This window comes from Oncorhynchus tshawytscha, linkage group LG27 (genome assembly GCF_018296145.1).
Source record: "Oncorhynchus tshawytscha isolate Ot180627B linkage group LG27, Otsh_v2.0, whole genome shotgun sequence".
Classification (NCBI taxonomy): domain Eukaryota; kingdom Metazoa; phylum Chordata; class Actinopteri; order Salmoniformes; family Salmonidae; genus Oncorhynchus; species Oncorhynchus tshawytscha.
In genome coordinates, this window is record NC_056455.1 from 2,833,444 (window position 1) to 2,859,738 (window position 26,295).

The 26,295-nt window shown below is 40.7% G+C and overlaps 1 pseudogene; it reads left to right on the forward strand.

The window, feature by feature from the left end:
- Positions 1-2,953: 2,953 nt before the first annotated feature.
- Positions 2,954-25,876, forward strand: LOC112225878 (annotated as a pseudogene).
- Positions 25,877-26,295: the final 419 nt, after the last annotated feature.

Here is a 26,295-nt window from a genome sequence, read left to right on the forward strand (position 1 = left end):
TTCACCTAACTTATTGTGGGAAGCTTGAGGAATGCTACCCAAAAAGTTGATTGCCCGGCTTGATAGAACTCTGAGATTCAGATGAAAAAATGTTAGCATTGTCAGAAATGCTACAAAAAGGTAGCACATCATTGCTTTTTAATGGACAGAAATGTGCACATGAGAGTGAAAAATGATACATTTCATAAAAACTGTTGCACCTACAAACTTAGTCTATCCGACATTGTTTAAATTCAATGGTCACTCTATAGTCTCGTTTAATCCGACTTCTAGATTGAGGTAGGTAGCCACAAGAAAATACTCTTAAAACTCAATTGCTAATGACACTTTAAAAAAAAAATTGCCATGTGGTTCTAGGTAACGGATGGACGGACCAGAACGAGAGGCGGGGAGTGTGAATCAAGTTGATTTGAGATTGGTGTCATATTGGCTTAGATATGATGATTGGGAGGTTTGAATTTAACAGTGAGCTTCAACCAATACCTATATAGACGAGACTATCATCACGTTTACAATACATTTTGGCAGTTACCTGTATATAAATAGGAACTACAATGATTCTTCAAACATATTGTAATCATGAATCTTATTCATAGTTGGAAATTGGGAACTATAGTTCTAGCTACTATCCCGCGCCTCGGTATGAATCTATTGTACGTGAACAGAAAGGTTATTAATAGTAGTCTGTGGGGAGATGGGAAGGTTATTTATTATTGACTAGTTCACTGCCTCAGCTCACATACCTGAGAGTTGTATGTGTTTGAGGTCACAGGAAAATCTGCTAAATTGTTCTCTATTGGTCTCTCTCTTTGATTGGGTCAAGGCCCCTATAGTTTCCCCAGTAATACATCTGAACCCTCATGCTGGGATAGCTCACACACACACACACACACACACCGATGCGCACACACACTATCCTGGGTGTGAACATGAGCTCATGCTCATCAGATTATGAATGTTATAAAAATCACTAATTGAATCATTCCGGTTAACTTTGGCATTTGATTACAGTTTTTTACAATCACTTTGGCACTAATTTCGGAACCTTGATGTAATTTTTCAAAACTCTAGACACAAAACTCACAACCAATGATCAAAATGCACATTTTTCAAAACTCTAACACTTTTTTCCAATTGCTTGGATACAATACACATAAAGCTAAGATCATTTGTTCACTGAACTAAAATCACCTGTTCATAATATCAAAGTATTACCATTTCAAAATGCAATTCACAGATTACATCTGAAATGACCGTCTACTCATTTCATTACAATGATCTAACTATCAATTGATACAACTGCTCAAAATGATAAGTAACTGTTGCATTACTCTTAATGCATAGTTTTGTGGAAACTGACAAACAATATTCCATGTTCAGATCATGAAAGTTTCAGGATAACAAGATCCATTGACACCAATTACAGTGGAACATGAACCAATTGGACTACATTATCTATGGATGTAAAATTTCATCATCATTCTTTATCACTGTCTCTATGGTCCCATGTACTACTTTTCCAGATCATGTTTTCAGATTTGACCTTACTGTACACTCTGTACTCACTTTATTAGGTACACCTATCTAGTATTGGGTAGGACCCCCTTTTGCCTCCACAACAGCCTGAATTATTCACGGTGTTGTACGTTAAGAGATGCCCTTCTGCACACCACTGTTTTAAACACCTGTTATTTGAGCATTTGTGGCCTTTCTGTTAGCTTGAATGAGTCTGGACATTCTCCTCTAACCTCTTTCATTAACAAGGTGTTTTTGCCCACAGAACTGCCACTCACTGAATGTGTTTTGTTTATCGCACCATTCTCTGTAAACTCTAGAGGCTGTAGTGCGTAAAAATCCCAGGAGGGCAGCTGTTCCTGAGATGCTGGAATCACCATGTGTGGCATCAACAATCATACCACGGTCAAAGTTGCTTAGATTACACATCTTGCCCATTCTAATGTTTGGTCAAACAACATCTAAAGCTCTCTACTCTATATACACGATATATTGAGTTTCAGGCAGCCACATGATTCGCTGTTCGAATGTAACCTTCCTTGATTAGCTAAATCAGGTCTGTAGAGCTGATGGCATGACCTATGTCATTGTGTGGGATAATGTCAGGTTCCACCATTCTCAAGTGGTGCAAGCATGGTTTCAGGCGCATCCACAATTTAACACCCTGTACTTACCCCCAAACTCTCCTTTCCTTAACCCGATTGAGGAATTTTTCTCCACATGGAGGTGGAGAAAAAGCCGCCCTTCTCCAGGCCATGGATGACGCATGCAATGACATCACGGCAGACCAGTGTCAGGCCTGGATTCGCCATGCCCGAAGATTCTTCCCAGGATGTTTGGCTAATGAAAACATCCATTGTGATGTGGATGAGAACCTGTGGCCAAATCCACAAGACAGGGTTGAGGGAAATCTAGAAGTACAGTAATCAATCTTTTGTTTTGCTTTCTACAGTAAGCCAGGTGAGGAACACTGCAGTTGACCTTTAACTGTTTTTTCTTTTTTTGTTGCTAATTATTTTTGCTTTGATTCAAAGAAACCTAAGTTGTGATTTTATTGTATTTCATCAATAAATGTCATATTTGTTCAATGATTCCACTGTGTCTGTAGTATTCTCTCTGCTAGTTATTTTACAGTGATGTATTTACGTGTAGTAGCATAATGAAACATGTATCACATATTTTGTACTACAATATTTAATGATTGTACGAACAACCACACAGTGAATCTATCGGTATCTTGTGTGTGTGTGTGATCTAAATGAATGTTCCTATGGTATTTCATGATAAATTAGTTATTTGAATCAATGATTCTGCAAGTGCAAGGTTTCTTTAAATATATGAATGCACAATGCAATGTTTTGAACATTGGACAGCCTGTATTACAATGACCGTTTTGAGTTTTGTGTCTAGAGTTTTGAAAAATGACCACAAGGTTCTGAAATTAGTGCCAAAGTGATTGTTAAAAACTGTAAAGTGTTGATGAAGGTTGAAATGTAGCATTAAAGGGAAATTCCGCCACTTTTTAACCTAATATTCATTAGTGACCATACTTGTGACCAGCATCATACCAGTGTCTACATATTTGAAAATGGCGTGTTTCTATAATCTGTGGTTAAAAAGGTAAAGAAATGCTTCTCTGTGACATCACAGGGTAGGATTAAAAGTAGGAAAAACTTATTTTCTAAACCTGCAACTAGTTTCTAGCCAGAGGGACGGGTATTTCTTGCTCCCCAATACCCCCAATACCCCCTAAAACCCATAGTTTTTTGACAATCACTATCTTTAAACTGTTTAACTTTTGATGATGTCATCAGGTAGAACTTTATATATTTTTCTACAAAATGTAGAAATGCACCATTTTCATGTAGACACTGGTATTGTGCTGGAAACAATGAAAATGGCCCTTTAAGGCCCTTACTTACACTACTAACCTATCTTTGTAAAGCTTAATTAGATGTATTTTTCCCGCCAGGTCACTAGTCGCTGCACGTTCTGTGTTGGTGAGTCGTTTATAGCTTTGACTTGATTAATAATTTACAATAGTCCTCTCTGAGCTCCAGTGTCAATTCCTCACATGTTCTGTTGTGCTCCTCGCCCAGTTTCCTGTGAATTAGAACATCCACGTTGATACAGATAGGGGACTTTCGGGACTGTCGCCTTATGTTTCATAACGTATGAATAAATAGATTAAACATTTCAGCAAGTGGGAATACTTTGAGCGTCCGAATGTCTGGACAAAACATCGACCAGTTGCATCGCTCTACTTTGGGCATATATGCGGTGAGTGAGATTGGTTTGAACTCTTGGCAATTTTAGCATGGCCCTAGATATAAACTTAAAGTGAAGGCCTAACTTGCAATGCACATTTGTTGTTTAATGGATGTATATACTGTTAAATTTGGCGCACTATACTTGTGAGCAGTACTGTATTCTATGAATAAATACAATATGACTTATGAACAGGGTGTATCTATACAGCTAACTGTCCAAGATAAGCACCACGCCTTTCAATGTCTCACTGTGTGTGTGTGTGTGTGTGTGTGTGTGTGTGTGTGTGTGTGTGTGTGTGTGTGTGTGTGTGTGTCTCTCTGTGTGTGTGTGTGTGTGTGTGTGTGTGTGTGTGTGTGTGTGTGTGTGTGTGTGTGTGTTAACAGAGCCTGATGGATCAGTTCAACCCAAGTCTACAGAAGCTAGTGTCTTTGGGAAACAGCTACATGCAGGCTTTCCAAGGTGAGCATGAGAAAGAAAGGAAGTGAAACGGATTACCTTTGTGGCATGCATTTGAATACGATGAAGTGTTCCAATAAAATAGAGTAAATGTGACAAAAGAGTCATTCTCAGTAGAGTCATACATACAGTATATGACTCTGATTTCTACTAGAGGTCCTTCTCAGATCTATATGATGCTTCCACATCGTTGCTATTAAATCCCATCAATGAAAGATCCTTGGCCGTGCCCCTCCTGGAAATAAATGCAAATGTATTTTCATTTTGTCAGAGTACATAAGGTTTCCCTCGTAAAGTGCTGCCATATCACCTGGGAATATTTATTACCATGGACCTGTAGGCTATAATGTAACCTACACATGTTTCTATTGGTTGAGCTGCTGAATGTAAATATGTCTGTCCATTTATTGTTCTGTCTGCACCTGTCCTTTTCCACTCCAAAGCAATGAGATATGGAACATGTATATGTGATGGACCCAGCTATTTGAATGAATTATAGATTAATCTGTTGATGCATATTAAACAACCTTTCTGCAATTTTCTGCTTTCTGATGAATGTGTTCATTGTGCTTTTACTGGCATGAGTCTAACTCTGGGATTGTCAGCTAAGTGAATCATATCAGCTGGATATGCAATTCAATTGCCTGCTTGTTTCTCTGTGTGTGTGTGTGTTTAGCCCTCGCGGTAACCAGTGAGGCTTACTTCAGCACCCTTGCTAAGATAGGGGAGCAGGCCTTCCACACCATGTCGTCTCGCTTGATTGGTAAGAACCTCTTAATTCCCTGTGTGTGTGTGCGCCTGCACATGACATATGTGCGTGTGTCTGCCGTATGGTGTGCATCAGGTCAGTTAAAGAGTATGAGAAAGGTAGAGATGCAGGAACAAAGCTAGAGAAACATGTACTGTGTTGGTCCTTTGTGTTGTTTATGGTTGTGGTTATTACCCCAATCACTGCAGTGTCCTTCACCGAACCACACAGAGCAAAGTTTATCTGACAGGCAGCACATTGGTATACTTCCTTTTACCGTCACAATAACTCTGTAGCTTTCTTAGACGTTTGCGTGTGTGCATGTGTGTGTATGGGACAGAGGGTGGACACTGGGTTGAGTGGGGTTGAATAGCACAGTCTGTATGCGTGTGAGTTATTTTCTTTTTTTGTTGCCATACACAGTCTGTTCCTGTTTGTATAGAGCAGAGTTACAGAGGGTGTAGGTGCGTATATCTATGTTATTTTTTTACCCCATAGTGGAATATGAATTAAAATGAACTTTGCTCACATCAATGTTGATGCATTTTGAGATAACAAGACAACTTATGCGTGAGTCTAACCATAACACCTGGTCCAGAGTCAGTCTTCCCATTTCACTCATAATGCTAATAAGAGGTATAATGCAACCGGAGCCCTTGTTGTCTGTACAATAGCAGTGGAATCCAGGGACAGACTGTGGGTCCTGTTAAATTCATTTAATCCAGCCTGAACCTAGCCACTTACAGACACTGAGGCTAAAAGGCGTTGTAGGATTTTAATTTGATCACCCTGTTGCAGAAGAACTTTCCTGTAATGCCAGTTTGCTACATGTACATGTAAAACATGTGATTTGAGGTTTAAAAAGGCTTCTGAAGTTTGCAATTTCCACTTAGAAATTTCAGACATGATTTTACCTTACAGAAAATGTATCAACCCCAACAAAAAAGTGAACTAACTATACATAATAATTCACATTTCCTGTTGCTTCAGGATTATTTTCCTGCTGTAGCAAACTGGCTCAAATTAAGATCCTACATCTGTGTAAGGTTGGCTATGGAAGCCCACATAAACTGATTCAGTCTAGTTGAGCATTCACTGATTGGACTTCTCCCACATTGTAAAACATTTCCTGTAAAATATATAGTAAGGTATAGCCAAATCAGCCCCTGCTCATGGTTCTCACAGGGGAAGTGAGAAAAAATAAGAAACCAGCACACTGCTCTTGATAGTATCACTGACCTTTAATAAACTTTACGTATCGGCCTCACGGCCTTCTTCAGAGCTTTTATGAGTGTTTTAAATGAGCACCGTTATGTAGGCATAGCCCCACCCACATCCATTCCACGCATCGAATGGGGTTGGAGTCGAAGAAAAACAAATAAATGTTACCAAATAACCAAAAATAATAATATGCATTTCATAAATATTCGAATAAAGTGTGTACATAAAACATATTAAACACGTCTGTAAAACCACAATGGGGGACATCGACCTACCAAGCAAGTTTTCATTAATCATTGGGAACACCGCAAGAAAAACGTCAGAGTAATCTGAAACAGGGGCATAATTCAAGTTCACATTTACAACATAATACACATAGGCATTTCATCATTAAGACCTTCAAGAAATAATGTCTGGAGGATGAAAATCCATAAACATTCTCTTTTGCTCAGAGTTATTTACATCACCTCCACTGTCTGATATATTAACTTTCTCTATGCCACAAAATCTAAAAAGGTAGAAATGTCATGTCATTAAGGTCATTAAAATGTACTGCGACTGGATAATCCCTGTCGTTTCTCCTAGTTGAACTTTTGTTTTCACTGATTCTGTTTAAGAGAACAAGAGGTTTTAGCACAGCCCACATGGGCATTTAATAATATAGATAACATGGGTGGTGGAGCACGTAATAATGTCATTAATTTGGAACCGTTTTCCTATATGTGGGTGGAAGAAATATTCACACTTCATATTGTTGCACTGTGCGTAAACTCTGCATTTACAGCTACCATTCGGAAGAGGGCGTAAAATAGCCTGGCGGATTTGATTTTGTGGCTGGCATTTGGCATGGATCAATTTATCGCGTAAATTGCGACCTCTCCTATATACAATAAATAAGTGGTGGATTCTTAAATTCAGCTGGCAAAGCTGGGTCCGATGATAAAACATGCCAGTGTTTCTTGACAGCATCTCACACTTTTCACGAGATCAAAGTATACCGTATGTGGTGGTTCAAGTAGACCGTTCAAGTCCCTTGTATTGATTTAAAATTGCTGGTGTAATCTGGAAAACAAAATGTATTCATCATGTTTTTTTATTAATATATCATATTGTGAATTAGCTGGCTAGACTATGTAACTTGTTGTCATTATATACAGAATAATTAATAGGAAAAGCGTTGGCTACATAAGGATACGCAAAATTATGCCGCGTATCTGAGATCGCTATACAAAAAAACTGTCAGCGTGCACTGCGCCCGGTCCACCACAGGAGTCACTAGTGCGTGATGGGACATCCCTGCTGGTCAAACCCTCCCCTAACCAGGACGACGCTGGTCCAATTGTGCACCGCCTCTATGGGTCTCCCAATCGCAGCCGACTACAACAGAGCCTGGACTCGAACCCAGAATCTCCAGTGGCCCAAATAGAACTGTGACGCAGTGCCTTAGACCACATCGCCACTCGGGGGGGTTCTAAGTTTTCAAGATATGTAACTTTCAAAATACACAAATCATTTGATGCTGATCATAAGGTGACGATTTCTGTATTTTGAAAGTTACATATCTTGAAAACGTGATTGCTAACAAGAAAAACTTGTTGTGACTATGTCAACAATGGACTAATGAAACCAAAATATCGGTTTTGGGTGTAATTGTATTTTAATGTAATGGCATGTAAAGAAAATAGCTGACAAACCAACTCGGGATGAGGAGGGCTTTTAGCGGGTGGAATAGTAGGGACCAATTGGAGGTTTACTTAGTAGAAAAGCAAAGATCATGGTACAGCTATATAGACACACCATCATCATGTTACTTTTTAATGGTACGTTTACAAACATATATTTTGATTTAAAAAAAGTTGTTGAAAGTTGTGTCTCATTATGATAGGTGGTGAAATAAGTATAGCCAGTTACAATTGTAATGGCCTAGCAGATAATAAGAAAAGACAATCAGTATTTACCTGGCTAAAAGAGAAGGAATATAATATTTATTGTTTACAGGAAACCCATTCAACAGTTTTAGATGAAGTTTTGTGGAAAAAGAACTGGGGGGGCGAAATATACTTCTCCCATGGGCAAGAAATTCAAAAGGGGTGATGGTTTTAATGAACAATAATTTTGATCCAAATGTTAAAATTGTCCAAACAGATCCTCAAGGTAGATGGATTATTGTAAATATGTTATTGGACAATAAACAGATATGGCTTATTAACCTATACGGTCCGAATAATGATGATCCAAGCTTCTTTGAAAATATATATAAGAATCTATCAACTCTACAAGCAACACTAGACTCTATTATTATGGTGGGAGATTTTAATACGGTCTTAAATACCTCTATGGACCGGAAAGGAAATCACACTACAAACTATCACCCTCAGGCATTTAAGGAAATCATGAATGTCATGGATATAGTGGAATTAGTGGATATATGGAGACTTAAATACCCTGACCTAGTGAGATATACTGGGTACTGGACTTCCTGACGGGCCGCCCCCAGGTGGTGAGGGTAGGCAACAACATCTCCACCCCGCTGATCCTCAACACTAGGGCCCCACAAGGGTGCGTTCTGAGCCCTCTCCTGTACTCCCTGTTCACCCACGACTGCGTGGCCACGCACGCCTCCAACTCAATCATCAAGTTTGTGGACGACACAACAGTGGTAGGCTTGATTACCAACAACGACGAGACGGCCTACAGGGAGGAGGTGAGGGCCCTCGGAGTGTGGTGTCAGGAAAATAACCTCACACTCAACGTCAATAAAACTAAGGAGATGATTGTGGACTTCAGGAAACAGCAGAGGGAACACCCCCCTATCCACATCGACGGAACAGTAGTGGAGAGGGTAGCAAGTTTTAAGTTCCTCGGCATAAACATCACAGACAAACTGAATTGGTCCACCCACACAGACAGCATCGTGAAGAAGGCGCAGCAGCGCCTCTTCAACGTCAGGAGGCTGAAGAAATTTGGCTTGTCACCAAAAGCACTCACAAACTTCTACAGATGCACAATCGAGAGCATCCTGGCGGGCTGTATCACCGCCTGGTACGGCAACTGCTCCGCCCACAACCGTAAGGCTCTCCAGAGGGTAGTGAGGGTAGCACACGCATCACCGGGGGCAAACTACCTGCCCTCCAGGACACCTACACCACCCGATGTTACAGGAAGGCCATAAAGATCATCAAGGACAACAACCACCCGAGCCACTGCCTGTTCACCCCGCTATCATCCAGAAGGCGAGGTCAGTACAGGTGCATCAAAGCTGGGACAGAGAGACTGAAAAACAGCTTCTATCTCAAGGCCATCAGACTGTTAAACAGCCACCACTAACATTGACGTGGCCACGCAGTCGTGGGTGAACAGGGAGTACAGGAGAGGGCTCAGAACGCACCCTTGTGGGGCCCCAGTGTTGAGGATCAGCGGGGTGGAGATGTTGTTGCCTACCCTCACCACCTGGGGGCGGCCCGTCAGGAAGTCCAGTACCCAGTTGCACAGGGCGGAGTCGAGACCCAGGGTCTCGAGCTTGATGACGAGTTTGGAGGGTACTATGGTGTTGAATGCCGAGCTGTAGTCGATGAACAGCATTCTCACATAGGTATTCCTCTTGTCCAGATGGGTTAGGGCAGTGTGCAGTGTGGTTGAGATTGCATCGTCTGTGGACCTATTTGGGCGGTAAGCAAATTGGAGTGGGTCTAGGGTGTCAGGTAGGGTGGAGGTGATATGGTCCTTGACTAGTCTCTCAAAGCACTTCATGATGACGGAAGTGAGTGCTACGGGGCGGTAGTCGTTTAGCTCAGTTACCTTAGCTTTCTTGGGAACAGGAACAATGGTGGCCCTCTTGAAGCATGTGGGAACAGCAGACTGGTATAGGGATTGATTGAATATGTCCGTAAACACACCGGCCAGCTGGTCTGCGCATGCTCTGAGGGCGCGGCTGGGGATGCCGTCTGGGCCTGCAGCCTTGCGAGGGTTAACACGTTTAAATGTCTTACTCACCTCGGCTGCAGTGAAGGAGAGTCCTCATGTTTTTGTTGCAGGCCGTGTCAGTGGCACTGTATTGTCCTCAAAGCGGGCAAAAAAGTTATTTAGTCTGCCTGGGAGCAAGACATCCTGGTCCGTGACTGGGCTGGATTTCTTCTTGTAGTCCGTGATTGACTGTAGACCCTGCCACATGCCTCTTGTGTCTGAGCCGTTGAATTGAGATTCTACTTTGTCTCTGTACTGACGCTTAGCTTGTTTGATAGCCTTGCGGAGGGAATAGCTGCACTGTTTGTATTCGGTCATGTTACCAGTCACCTTGCCCTGATTAAAAGCAGTGGTTCGCACTTTCAGTTTCACGCGAATGCTGCCATCAATGCACGGTTTCTGGTTAGGGAATGTTTTAATCATTGCTATGGGAACGACATCTTCAACGCACGTTCTAATGAACTCGCACACCGAATCAGCGTATTCGTCAATATTGTTATCTGACGCAATACGAAACATATCCCAGTCCACGTGATGGAAGCAGTCTTGGAGTGTGGAGTCAGCTTGGTCGGACCAGCGTTGGACAGACCTCAGCGTGGGAGCCTCTTGTTTTAGTTTCTGTCTGTAGGCAGGGATCAACAAAATGGAGTCGTGGTCAGCTTTTCCGAAAGGAGGGCGGGGCAGGGCCTTATATGCGTCGCGGAAGTTAGAGTAACAATGATCCAAGGTTTTTCCACCCCTGGTTGCGCAATCGATATGCTGATAAAATTTATGGAGTCTTGTTTTCAGATTAGCCTTGTTAAAATCCCCAGCTACAATGAATGCAGCCTCCGGATAAATGGATTCCAGTTTGCAAAGAGTCAAATAAAGTTGGTTCAGAGCCATCGATGTGTCTGCTTGGGGGGGGATATATACGGCTGTGATTATAATCGAAGAGAATTCTCTTGGTAGATAATGCGGTCTACATTTGATTGTGAGGAATTCTAAATCAGGTGAACAGAAGGATTTGAGTTCCTGTATGTTTCTTTCATCACACCATGTCTCGTTAGCCATAAGGCATACGCCCCCCCCCTCTTCTTACCAGAAAGATGTTTGTTTCTGTCGGCGCGATGCGTGGAGAAACCCGCTGGCTGCACCGCCTCCGATAGCGTCTCTCCAGTGAGCAATGTTTCCGTGAAGCAAAGAACGTTACAGTCTCTGATGTCCCTCTGGAATGCTACCCTTGCTCGGATTTCATCAACCTTGTTGTCGAGAGATTGGACATTGGCGAGAAGAATGCTAGGGAGTGGTGCACGATGTGCCCGTCTCCGGAGTCTGACCAGAAGACCGCCTTGTTTCCCTCTTTTTCTGAGTCATTTTTTTGGGTCGCTGCATGGGATCCATTCCGTTGTCCTCTTTGAAAGGCAGAACACAGGGTCCGCGTCGCGAAAAACATATTCTTGGTCGTACTGATGGTGATCTTTGACGCTGATCTTATATTCAATAGTTCTTCTCGACTGTATGTAATGAAACCTAAGATGACCTGGGGTACTAATGTAAGAAATAACACGTAAAAAAACAAAACACTGCATAGTATCCTAGGAACGCGAAGCGAGGCGGCCATCTCTGTCGGCGCCGGAAGTTACATACGTAGGTACAGCAGATCCCCTTACTGTATGGGACACTTTTAAATGTGCCTTTAGAGGCAATGCAATTCAGTACTCATCTATAAAACAAAAGCAATTTAGATCAAAAGAGTCCATATTAACAAAGGAAATTGAAGGACTAACAGTACAGTTAGATAGCAATAAAAACGGTACTATAGAGGCACAGAATAAGTTAGAGGAAAAACAAAAAGAAATGGAGGAACTTATTGAAGAAAGATCTAGTGTAATATATTATAAAAATAAAGCAAACTGGATGGAATATGGGGAAAAATGCACCATATTCTTTTTCAATCTTCAATATAGAAATGCTACCAAAAAAATGTATTAAAACTTGTTACAAATGATGGAGTCACGCATGATTCACCAAATGATATTTTGAAAGATGAAGTAAAGTACTTTAAGAATATGTTTTCATTTCAGTCTCCTCCATCTCCACTAACTGAAACAAATTGTATGGATTTTTTTCCTAATAATAATGTAAAATTAATATCTGTACAGAAAGACTCATGTGAAGGCCAAATTACAGAGGAGGAACTGCTTGAGGCAATTGGGGCCTTTAAGGATGGGAAAACTCCAGGGCTGGATGGCATACCAGTGGAAGTATACAAAACTTTTTTTGGTATACTCAAAGGACCATTGTTGGCTTGTTTTAACCACTCCTATATAAATGGTAGATTATCAGACACGCAACAAGAAGGTCTGATATCATTATTACTGAAACAGGACACAAGTGGTATATATAAAGATCCAGTCCATTTAAAAAATTGGAGACCTCTTACACTTCAGTGTTGTGATGCAAAAATCCTAGCAAAATGCTTGGCACATAGAATTAAAAAAGTATTGTCAGATATTATTCATCCTAATCAGACAGGGTTTTTACATGGACAATACATTGGAGATAATATAAGACAAGTACTGGAAACAATAGAACACTATGAAATATCGGGGACACCAGGCCTGGTTTTCATAGCTGATTTTGAAAAGGCTTTTGATAAAGTACGACTGGAGTTTATATATAAATGCCTAGAATATTTCAATTTTGGGGAATCTCTTATAAAATGGGTTAAGGTTATGTATAGTAACCCTAGGTGTAAAATAGTAAATAATGGCTACATCTCAGAAAGTTTAAAAAAGAGAGTAAAACAAGGTTGTCCACTATCGGCATATCTATTTATTATTGCCATCGAAATGTTAGCTGCAAAGATCAGATCAAACGATAATATTAAGGGATTAGAAATCAGTGGCCTAAAAACTAAGGTGTCATTGTACGCTAATGATTCATGTTTTCTTTTTAAACCACAATTGGAGTCTCTCCACAGCCTCTTAGAGGATCTAGATACTTTTGCTATCCTCTCTGGATTAAAACCAAATTATGATAAATGTACCATATTACGTATTGGATCACAAAACAATTCACATTTTACACTACCATGTAGTTTACCAATTAAATGGTCTGACGGAGATGTAGACATACTCGGTATACAAATGCCAAAGGAAAGAAATGATCTCACTCCAATACATTTTTATAGAAAGTTAGCAAAAATAGATAAGATCTTGCTACCATGGAAAGGAAAATACCTGTCTATTTGTGGAAAAATCCCCCCGATTAACAATTTAGTTATATCACAGTTTACCTATTTGCTTATGGTTTTGCCTACACCTAGTGACCTGCTTTTTAAATTATATGAACAAAAAATATTCAATTTTATTTGGAACGGCAAACCAGATAAAATTAAAAGGGCATATTTATATAACGAATATGAATTCGGTGGGCAGAAATTATGAAATATTAAAGCATTAGACCTCTCACTAAAGGCATCAGTCATACAAAAGTTATACTTAAATCCAAACTGGTTCTCTAGTCAATTGGTACGAATGTCTCATCCTATATTCAGGAAGGGCCTTTTCCCCTTTATTCAGATTACACCTGCTCACTTTCTTTTGTTTGAAAAGGAAATCATCCCCAAAATATCTTTATTTTTTAAACAAGCCTTAGAAGGTTGGTTGCAATTTCAGTTTAATCCACCTGAAAGGATGGAACAAATAGTACGACAAATATTGTGGTTAAATTCAAATATACTAATTGATTAAAAAAAACTGTATTTATCGAAGAAATTATTAAAAAAGGTATAAATTTAGTGAATGATATCATAAATAGAACTGGAGTTGTGTCACACATGCAGCTAACACAGACATATGGAAATGTCTGCTCTACCCAAAATTACAACCAATTAATTGCAGCATTACCACAAAAATGGAAGAGGCAAGTAGAAGGGGAAAAAGTAAGGAACTTGTATGTCGGCCCTGTATTAAAACATAAATGGTTCAAGAAAAGTGTGATAAATAAAAACATATACCAATTTCATTCAAGGACCAAAAAACTGACAGCTGTGCCATATAAATGGCAAAATAGTTGGGAAGAGATTTTCGATGTACCCATTCCATGGCACATGGTTTATAAATTGATACGCAAAACAACACCGGATTCAAAACTTCAAATTTTTCAATATAAATTACTATACAAAATTCTTGCAACTAATAGAATATTATATATATGGGGGGGGGGGTACAATCTTCCCAGCTCTGCAGATTCTGCTGTGAGGAGTCATTAGATCATTTTTTTTGGTATTGTCCATATGTAGCTCATTTTTGGTCACAGGTCCAGGAATGGCTGAAGAATTGCAACATTTGCCTAGAACTAACACTACAGATAGCAATACTGGGTGGTTTGAAAAGCCATAGTATATCAATCAATAATATAATGATTATTTTAGCAAAAATGTTTATTTTTTATTTACAATCTGTAGAAGCTATGAGAATAGGAAGGTTAAATTATTTTGTGAAGCATCACAGCACAGTTGAAAAATATATGGCAAGTAGAAATCTGAAATTGATGATGTTGAGAGACAGATGGGAGGGGTTGAGTGGAGCTGAAGGGTGGGACTAATAACAAGATAAACAATGAAGGGCATACGGGATCTGTAGAATGTATATAGGTTCGGAGCTTTTGTGAAATAGCATAGTTACAAATCAAACTGGATGGACATCAGAAATAGAGGAAGGACTAAGAACAAACAAGAGAGAACTATTGTAAAGTAGACTGTGTCTGTAGAGTGTGTATAAGATGTATGGATTGAAGGTAGAAGCAGAAGTGTTTATTAGTTTATTCCAATTGGGGGATCGGCGGAAGAGTTTGCGGGGAATAATAACAAAGGTATATTCTTTAAAAAAGTATATATGTCTATATAGGTATGTGTATGTATATATGTGTATATATATGCATGCGTGTATGGATATATATATTTACCCCAAAAATATGGGGGATTGGAAATGATGCAGACAATTACATTGGAAGCAACATTCTTTCCGCAATATTAAGCTGATCCACCCACTAGAAAAAAAGAAAAAAAAAGAAAAACAAATGGCTGATTATTATCAATGACTTTAACTGTAACTTTAGTCGTAACACGTTTTCCAGTGTGGGAAATCCTCACTGGTACCCTAGTTTGTAGAAAGACCCATATATACAGTGCATTCAGAAAGTATTCAGAACCAGGAACTTCACTAGACATTCAGAACATCCGGGGCTTAGTCCTGAAGACCTGGTGCTGACTCCGGGGGGAATTTGATCCCTGCGTGACTGAAATGAAGCGCCCCACATTCTTGCAGTGAACATTTTGCAAAAATATAATGCTATGTTGCATATCTCACTGCGTTCTTCCTTGCTGTGCTTGCCTGACACCAAATAATCAACACTTCTTAATATGAATTCAAATAACTTTTGCAGATATGTAGAAATGCAGGCATCAAACGAGCTTGAAAATCATTATTTTATAATATTTGTTGTAATAAATCACAGATTCCAAGGTCAATTAGCTACAGGACAATAATTCTACCTATTTAATTACACAAAAACAAATACACCCCCTCCAACCCCCCTCTAGTTACAACTCTTCACAATTTTACACATACCAGTGTTGTGTCTTTACTATCATTAAATTGAAGACTTATAGTTTTTATCAAAGATTCTCTGTAATTAATATAACGCGATCAACTGATTAATCATGTAACTGTAATTAACTAGGAAGTCGGGGCACCAAGGAAAAATATTCAGATTACAAGGTTATAATTTCCTAATATATCCTTTCAGATATTTTCATATCTGATCTTATGAATTATTTACTTTACCTCACGTTAGTCTCATTTGAAACGTCGTAAATTGTTGGTTATCTGCATGGACCCAGTCTTCACTATGAGTCATCCATACATCAAGTGTCTTAAATAATTTATTTATTACTAAGTAATTCACAGAAATGCATAAACAAACAAACAAGGTAAATGTGGTTACAAGAAATGATAGGAGAATGTGCCCTAGTGGGCTAAACCGGCATGGCGGCTTGTTAGACAAAAGGGGAAGTGGGGGTCGACTAAGAAGTCACCACAGAGTGATAATTATAACAATTGAAATGCTAATCCTTTGCACATGAACGCTCACTCATTCGGGAACAATTGCAATCAATATATATTTACGCTCAGTGTGTCGTCTTGATCGCTGGTGAAAAGTTTGTTTCTGTTGGAGAGTTTCGTCTCTCTGTCTCTCACTCTCTCTCATGATCTCTCTCTCTCTCTCTCTCTCTCTCTCTCTCTCTCTCTTGGCGAGAGGGGATAGTTCAGAGTTACATTCATTCATTTGTTATAGAATGGTTGTTTCGGCAGTTGTCGTTCTTCGCGTTCAATGATACCGAATTCCTAGCTGCAGACTAGTAATCAATATCAAATTAGTGAATTACTGGCAGAAATGGACCAGTAAGTTACTGTAGATTTTTGGAACAAGGTTTGTAAAATTCCTGAAACATTGTACAGTATATTACTGTATTCTCGGGGTAGAGCATTCTCACTCACGGGTGCAAAAACTATAGCTTTTTACAAGGCATGCCTTAAAATATGTTAGTGGGCCAGAGACTCATTCCCCGCCCACAGCATTTTCTCACAATACACCATCATTCATTCTGTAAAACACATTTAAGGTATTTTTCTGTGCATTCTACAGTGTTTTACTGCCTTGTGCCATCAAACCCCTGCAACGTTTCTAGAACGCTGCAGCCCGCCTGGCATTCAAAGTTCTCCCATGTCATCCCGCTCCTCCGCACACTCCACTGGCTTCCAGTCGAAACGCGCATCCATTACAAGACCATGGTGCTTGCCCACGGAGAAGCAAGAGGAACTGCTCCTCACTATCTTCAGGCTATGCTTAAACCCTACAGCCCAACCCGAGCACTTTGTTCTGCCACCTCTGGTCTTCTGGCCTTCCCACCCATATGGGAGGGCAGCTCCCACTCAGCCCAGTCCAAGCTCTTCTCTGTCCTGGAGGGAGTGAGTATGTGTGTGTTTTGACTGTGTGTCTCTCTTTTTGGGATGTGTGTGTACGCGCACGTGTGTGTCTTAATGCCTACCTATGATAATAATTTTGCATTATGTCTCACAGGAGATGTCCTGATTCAGATGTCAGAGAACCAGAGGCGACTCACCGCTGAACTGGAAGCAATAGTAGGTTACTCTACTCTCCTCATCAAACAGTAGAACAGTAGCACTGCACGAGTCATTTTGAATAATTAAGAGCGCATTGCAATTGTACCTTGGTTGTAGTTATTCACCTGTCAAAACAACTCACAACTAAGCAACCCACTTATTAAGATATTGTACTGTATATTTTACTAGATGGTGTCACAACACGGTTTGCTGTCAGTTTGAGATGTGATTGTTTGGCTTACCAGTGATGTTTCAACTACTGCGATCATAATAACTGTTCTCTGTGTTTCTCTAGTTCCGCTGGTTCCACTCTGAGGTGCTGCAGGAGATGGACAACAATGTCAAACTGGATAAGGACTACATAGCAGTGAGTAGCCACTCTCCTGTACATACCCCTTTTTCACATACGGTACCCCCTTGTGTTGACAGTACAGAGGTAGTGTAGTAAAGAGCATGGGATGGCGCACAGACGGAATCAGAAGGGAGTAGAGAAGTAGTGGGCAGTGCTCAAGAATGGTGGACCATACGGGATACTGTTGAGCGTGAAAAACCAAGCAGCGTTGCTGTTCTTGACACCCTCAAACTGGTGCATCTAGCAAGGGCACTTACATATTTTGTCTTGCCCATTCACCCTCTGAATGGCACACATACACAATCCATCTCTCAACTGTCTTAACCTCTCTAGGGTACGTGAGACGGTAGCGTCCCACCTGACCAACATCCGGTGAAATTGCAGAGCGCGAAATTCAAAAATACTCAATTAGAATATTTAACATTCTTGAAAATATATGTGTTATACATCAAAAAAAGCTTAACTTCTTGTTAATCCAGCCGCTGTGTCAGATTTAAAAAAGGCTTTATGGCGAAAGCAAACCATGTGATTATCTGAGGACAGCGCCCCGCATACAAAACCATGAAAAAGATATTTCAACCAGGTAGGTCTGCCACAAAAGTCAGAAATAGCGATATAATTAATGCCTTACCTTTGAAGATCTTCTTCTGTTGGCACTCCAAAATGTTCCAGAAACATCACAAATAGTCCTTTTGTTCGATAATGTTCTTCTTTATCTCCCAAAAATGTCAATTTATTTGGTGCGTTTGATTCATAAATACACCGGTTTCAACTCACCCAACATGCCTACAAAGTATCTAATAAGTTACCTGTAAACTTGGTCCAAACATTTCCAACAACATTCCTAATCCAACCTCAAGTACCGCAAAACGTAAATAATCGATCAAATTTAAGATGGAATAAACTGTTTCTAATACCCGATAAAAACAACATGAAGCGCGCTCCAGTTCATGTGCATCAAAACACCTGGAGTGACACTTACAATGAATAGCACTACTTCTTAATTTACCAAAAGAAAAACATCGAACAATTTCTAAAGACTGTTGACATCTAGTGGAAGCCATAGGAGCTGCAACCAGGTTCTTTATAAAAAGGGCATCCCATAGAAACCTATTGGAAAATCCTATGACCTCAATTTATTTTTCCCTGGATGGCTTGTCCTCTGGGTTTCACCTGCCAAATCAGTTCTGTTATTCTCTCAGACATTATTTTAGCAGTTTTAGAAACATTTAGAGTGTTTCTATCCAAATCTACCAAATATATATGCATATCCTAGCTTCTGGGCCTGAGTAACAAGCAGTTTACTTTGGGCACGCTTTTCATCCGAATGTCAAAATACTGCCCCGTACCCCAGAGAGGATTTAAGGCTTAAAAATCCTTCTTTAACCTGTCTCCTCCCCTTCATCTACACTGATTGAAGTGGATTTAACAGGCGAGATCCACAAGGGATCATAGCTTTCACCTGGATTCACCTGGTCAGTCTATGTCATGGAAAGAGCAGGTGTTCCTAAAGTTTTGTACACTCAGTGTAACCATATCTGGCATTTGGTGTAATGTGTCCTCCAGGGCAGCAGGAGGCGATATGAGATGGAGGTACGGACCCAGGCCACATCTTGGAGAGGCAGCTGAGGGGAGGGGCTTACCAGGTCAGTCCTCTCTCTCTCTCTGTGTGTGTGTGTGTGTCAGAGGAGGTTGGTGGAACCTTAATTGGGGAGGACGGCTCATGGTGATGGCTGGAGCGGAACAGGTGGAATGGTGTCGTGTTTGATGCCATTCCGGCCGTTATTATAAGCTGTCCTCCCCTAACAGCCTCCACTGGTGTGTGTGTGTGTGTGTGTCAGATAAAGAGTATGAGTAAAATAAAATAAAAAATAAAGATTAAGAGTGCACCATTGAGAACTCCATTGTCTTACATTCCTGTAAAGTATTTCCACAGTGTGTGTGTGTGTGTCTGAGAAAGTTTTATATTTACATATTGCATGTGTGTGTGCGCCCACAGGATGAGTACATTCACTTCCTGAGGGATAGTCAGCGTGAGGCTCTGATGGAGGAGGAAAGGAGATAACGTTTCCTGGCTGAGAAACACTGTGGTCTCACTCAGTCCATCGTCTATCTCATGAACAAGGTAGTGTAGCTTACTACATTCTCATTTAATCATACACACACAATAATATATGCCATTTAGCAGACACTTTTATCCAAACCGACTTACAGTCAGGCATGCATACATTTTACGTATGGATGGTACCGTGAAGCAAACCCGCTATCCTGGCATTTCAAGTGCCCTGCTCTACCAACTGAGCTACAGAGGACCACCCTCTCCAATAGTGTCATAAACCATATTCATCACAGAAATAACCTTGGCTGGTTTCCAATATGACAACCTGCTCCTGGCCTTTTTCTTGTTTTCTCCAAATTTGTGGATTTAAAGGGAATGAATAAGTAGGCTCCACCATTCCTAGTTTGATGCTCTCTGGGTATTTTTTTTTTTGAGAGAGAGAGAGAGAGTGAGTTTCCTGACTAGATTAAAGTCAATGAATAAAGAAGGTCAATGAAAGTAATGTAATGTGTGTGTGTGTTTTCGATGGGCCAGACAGGGGCAGGGGGAGGCCTACAGCAGATAGCTGATGGATGGAGAGACCAGGTCAACGCCACCAGAGGACCTGGATCCCAGAACCCCTCTCGCCTGGACCAGGACAACACGTCCAGAATGAGGGAGGAGGAAAGGGGGAGTCAATGGTCAAGGCAAAGAGGAGCAGCCTCTGGGAAGAGTGCCCTCCAGAGGTGGGGGCATGATATACTGAATATCTACACTACAGTATACCAAACCTATAGAGTTAGATAGAGTACTCATCTTCGTGCCCAGTTGACTACTTTGGTGGAATGGCAATGTCCATGATAAAACAAGTTACATTATGTCCATCAGGAGTCCTCTATCTGGCTCTATAACCATACCATAAATAAATACTATGTTTAATACTATGTATATACCATACCCAAAGTGTTCAGGTGTCTTTCCTCTCCTATGACCTGCCCTCCTGGCCCTCTGATGTTCACACATCTTGTCCTCTCTCCTCCCTCCCTTCTCACCCTTCGCACCCCCACCCCCCCCACCCCCAGGCCCATCACCCCAAAACACCCTTTCCTGCTCCAGCTCAATTGTTGAGTCCCTAGGTCTGGGTGGAGGTGGAGGAGGGAGACCTATGATAGCTCTGGTGTCCCACCCCGCTAACTCCAACAGCCCCACCCTGCTGCCCTTCTCCCGAGGGGAGGTGGTGAGCGTGCTGGTGCAGAATCCCCGTAACGGCTGGCTCTACGGCCGGGCAGAGAACAGCTCACGGTGAGGGAGAGGGAGGGAGGGAGAGAGAGAGAGAGAGAGAGATGCCCCTGCCTTCGTGGCAGAGCTGAACTCACAGAACAACATTGTATAAGGAAAACTTCAATCCGTTTGAGAGATACTCCACTAGATACTGTAGTATTTGGGATATGTATCAGAAAATGTTAAATACCATTTTAATATATATATTTTTAGCTTACTTGCTTATGACTTGCTGAATGCTAGCCTGCCATAGCTCTCTGTCCTTCATAGAAACTCATAGAAATGTATTTCTTCTCTGTTTCCCCCCACAGTCAGGGCTGGTTCCCAGCTGCCTATGTGGGGCCACTGGAGGAGGCCCCTAGATCAACTGGCTCCAGGTGATCCACTAGCTCCACTGTTAAAGGGACAGTTCACCCAAATTTCCCCTCAAGGGAAATTATATGTGAATTATGAAACATTGCTAGTGAGTTATGTTGATCGTGTTTTATATTCTAAAAATAGTTGCTGATGCTAATGCTGTTTTGACTTTTGATGACCTTTGACCCTTCAGTAGCGCCACCCTTAGGAGCGCCCACAGTATGGACAACCTGCTGGACCAATCAGGAAGCAGCAGCCACGGCAGACCCCCGCCCCCGCCTCCACCCAATAGACAGACAGAGATGCGTCCAATCACACCCATCATGGAGAGAAGGGCAGAGTCTCACTCTGACAACAAGGTAGTGCTGCCTGGGTGAATGATCACTGAGGTTTGATGTTGGCCATGAAGGGCTTATTAAAGTCTCGTGTTGAGAGTGTTTACACTATGGTGAGCCTGCTGTACTACACTAACGTAGTGGTTCTGGTAAATCAATGTTGGTTTGTTATTTTTATGATAGTCTGAGGAAAGTGTCTATTCAGGTTTTTGGTGAGGCATAAGAAGTAATGAAAAGCTAGTTATAGTTAAAGCTAGTTAGAATTGAGTTAAAGCGGTAAAGGTTTAATGAAAGCTTCAAATACAGAAATTAGTATTTAAAATCTGCTGCATGTTTGTCCTCCGGCCAGCAGGGGCACTGTGGCAATGTGTTGTTCTCTATGATGCCACAGCCCTCTTTCTGGTGGATGCAGAGGTTTAATGAAGGCTTAAAATAGAGAAGCTCCAGCTGCTGACAGTGTAGGGGGGTGAGGAGTGTGTGTGTGTGTGTGTGTGTTTGCATGGTGTTGGATCTTTGCATGGTGTGGATTACACACCCATAGATGCTCTGCCCCCCTCTCTGTGTTTCAGGTCTATATGTAAAAATGATTGCATGGGTTGGAATTGATACCTTTAAAGTTGTGTTCTTTGCTCTCCATGCAGAGAGGAGAGTGCCATGGTGCACCTGGGCCAAACCTCTTCCCAAAGTAAGGAACAACCATTGCAGTTCTCATCAGTCCTATATGTGTTTATTCATTACTAAGAAGTGATATCTAGAGAGATTGTTCGAGATTGACGTCGAAATTGGATGTTTATCCATGTTCCGAGAACATTGGGAAATGCCATCAAAACCAGCCACTAAGGGCAACAGTGAACGCTATTACCATCAAGTAGGCTTGGGTTTTGCCAGGGCGTTATGGACAGGTACGGTGGCTGGGTGTAATCCCATGATTCTGGATCATAAGACTGTGTGTTGGATCCCAGTTATGGACAGAAACAAATAGTTCAGAGTTCCTCTGTCCAGTGTCTGTGTTCTTTTGCCCATCTTAATCTTTTATTTTTATTGGCCAGTCTGAGATGTGGCTTTTTCTTTGCAACTCTGCATAGAAGGCAGCATCCCGGAGTCGCCTCTTCACAATTGATGTTGAGACTGTTGTTTTGCGTGTACTATTTAATGAAGCTGCCAGTTGAGGACTTGTGAGGTGTCTGTTTCTCAAACTAGTCACTCTAATGTACTTATCCTCTTGCTCAGTTGTGTACCGGGGCCTTCCACTCCTCTTTCTATCCTGGTTAGAGCCAGTTTGCGCTGTTCTGTGAAGGGAGTAGTACACAGCATTGTACGAGATCTTCAGTTTCTTGGCAATTTCTCTCATGGAATAGCCTTAATTTCTCAGAACAAGAATAGACTGACGAGTTTCAGAAGAAAGTACTTTGTTTCTGGCCATTTTGAGCCTGTAATCGAACACACAAATGCTGATGCTCCAGATACTCAACTAGTCTAAAGCAGGCCAGTTTTATTGCTTCTTTAATCAGAACAACAGTTTACAGCTGTGCAAACATAATTGCAAAAGGGTTTTCTAATGATCAATTAGCCTTTTAAAATGATAAACTTGGATTAGCTAACACAACGTGCCATTGGAACACAGGAGTGATGGTTGCTGATAATGGGACTATGTAGATATTCCATTAAAAATCAGCCGTTTCCAGCTACAATAGTAATTTACAACATTAACAATGTCTACACTGTGTTTCTGATCAATTTGATTTTTCAATTTGATTTTCTTTGTTTACAAATGTTGAGGCAAAATAAGCTTACATTTTAAGTTCTATTGGGGTATGACAGTTGAACTAAGCTCATGAGGCATTTCTAAATTATATTCTTCAAGAATCAATGGGTACATATCATGAATTTATAAGTCCAAAAATGGATTGATTGCCCCTTTAACCATTGGAATGAGTGCCTGAACTTCGTGTTTTAACCATATCCCAAACCTTAACCCTTACCTTAACTATTGATATGAGTGCCTAAACTTAACCCTTAACTTCAAAATTTGATGTTTGGAGAAACGGAACGATACAGAGGAGCAGGAGTCAACCCAGGCTGTCAAAAATATTTGGAGCGACTTCGAAATTAGACAGGGGCTCCTGAGTGGTGCAGCTGTCTAAGGCACTGCGTCTCAGTGCTTGAGGTGTCACTACAGACACCCTGGTACGATTCCAGGTTACATCACAACCGGCAGTGATTGGGAGTTCCATAGGCCGGCGCTCAATTGGCCCAGCGTTGTCTGGGTTTGGCTGGTGTAGGCTGTCATTGTAGATAATAATTTGTTCTTAACTGACTTGCCTAGTTAAATGAAGGTTTAATAAATGTTTTAAAATAATATTGTTACAATATCATGTGTGAACTGAAATATCTCTAATCTGATTGTATAGGGGCACTAACCCTTTCGCCACTGTCAAGCTGAAGCCCACATCCACAGATGACCGATCTGCTCCACAGCTCCGTCGGTGAAGAGGCCACGCCCTGGAGAGGTACTGGGCGCGTTCCAGGTTGACTACATTTCAGTCGTTGGATTGCATCAAAAAATGGTTTCATGCCACTTTATTGACTGTGCAGCCGACTGCTATATCATATGATTCACTGATCTGTTAAATAAATATTTATCCAGGCGGGTCTGAAATGTAGTCAGCCTGAAACGCGTCCACTACCATGCAGCAGGGGTTTTAGGGTTGATGCCCTAAAACTGCCCCAAACCTTCCCAAATGGTTGAAATCTGTCTTAAAACTGCCCCAAATTTTCCCTAAGCAGCCCCTAATACCAATCTTGTAAAGTAGGTTATTTATATCCATATTATGGAGTTTATCGGATGACTACAGTGATAAAGGAAGTTCAGGGGGCAATGTAAGATGCCAGAATCCCTAATAAATGCCTGGTGCACTGATTGAAAGGTGCATTAATCATTTTTATTTCATTAGTGAGACAAATCTTTGAGAGCGCTCATTTATGCACTTTTCTTCAGAATCAGGGATATACATGTCAGGTACAGGAAATATCATGGTAGAAGAAGTTGTTTTTATTAAAGCTTTTTGCATTGTTGTCTTCAAGTAGCTCTTTTATTTAGCTTTGCTTGTACAGTAACAATATGGCAGTTTAAACCAATACGTAACTTTGATGCTAAACTACAGTGAACCACAGTGAGCTAATCTTTCTCTTAGGAATGCCATGTAGATAGATTATGACAAGTGAGTTTGAGCTACTAACTTAACAGTGCTGTTTTGTCCAGTGCCTTTAGTAAATGTACTATAAGATCTGTATGTGTTTGTTTGTTCATGCAGGCAGTAGGGTGGCCTACTACTCTAGTGAAGAACCCGGGCTTGTCAATTCTAATCCACTAATGGGATACTTAACCTAAATTACCCTTAGTGTGTACCCAGTATGTAAATGGCTGACATGAGAGTGTTGAGCTAATGTTATAGCTGTAACTAAACAAATTACTTTTACTTTACTGCTAGAATATAAATGGCAGCTGCTTTTCACATGGTTTCAAATTCCTTTTAATCAGACAGAAATACATCCCCTGATTCTGAAGTTTTTTAGTTGCTGGCGATATTTTACACATTTATTTTCTAGTTATTGAGGGCCACTCGGTAGTGCTGAGCGATTAACCAAAATGTATTTTTTTCAGCACAGAAATTTGGTAATTAACTACAATGTTAGATACACACAGACCAAACAGACCGCATGAGAGGAATGTACACGACACAACGACGAGAGAGGTAGAGACAATATGTGAAAGTGTTCCTTATCTCCTTTGAAGAACTAGTAAAATGATTTCAGCAGGCTGCCCTGCAGCATTATTAGACAGGCTAGCCTAGCTAAACAGGATGACAAAAGACAGTACAGTATGAGGAGCACAGAGATAATGTAATGTTAGATGGTCAGGCTGGCTGGCTGCTACTACTTGAGCAGAGATGAGATGATGACTTTAAGAACTGAAAAATGATAAAGTCATCAGATAAAACAAAGTAATGTACACAACTGAAATATGTTATTATTATCATAGTAATTTTCTATTGATGTCTACCCAATGTGGACCTGACAGAGACAATGGAATATTTGTAATGTTTTGGCAATTGAATGTTCACTATTTTTGGTTTGTAATTTCCATTAAAAAGTTTTAAATCATTTAAATTGTTTTATTTTGTAATGCATTTAACGTGTACCCCTTTCCTGCATTCAAATGACCAAATGACTCTCTAGTTGCCTCATTGGTGGAATGTTATGAATAGTTTACATAATTTATAAACATACGTTTTAAAAAGCCACCAGAAATCTATCAAACTATTTTGATATATTTCCATCTTCTGTGATGTAATATTGGGATGCAAACTCAAAACGTAATACATTTCATAAACATGTGAATGAGAGGTATACTTTTGTTTCAAAGTAGATTTGTTTAAGGCTACCAACACTCTGTGTGACTCTGATTTAGGCCACTGCAGTAAAAGGCAAAATATATTATCGAAACCAAAATCGAAAACCGTGATTGCTTTTTTGTAATCAAACTGAAACCGAACCGACCTCAAAAAAGCACTAATCGCTCA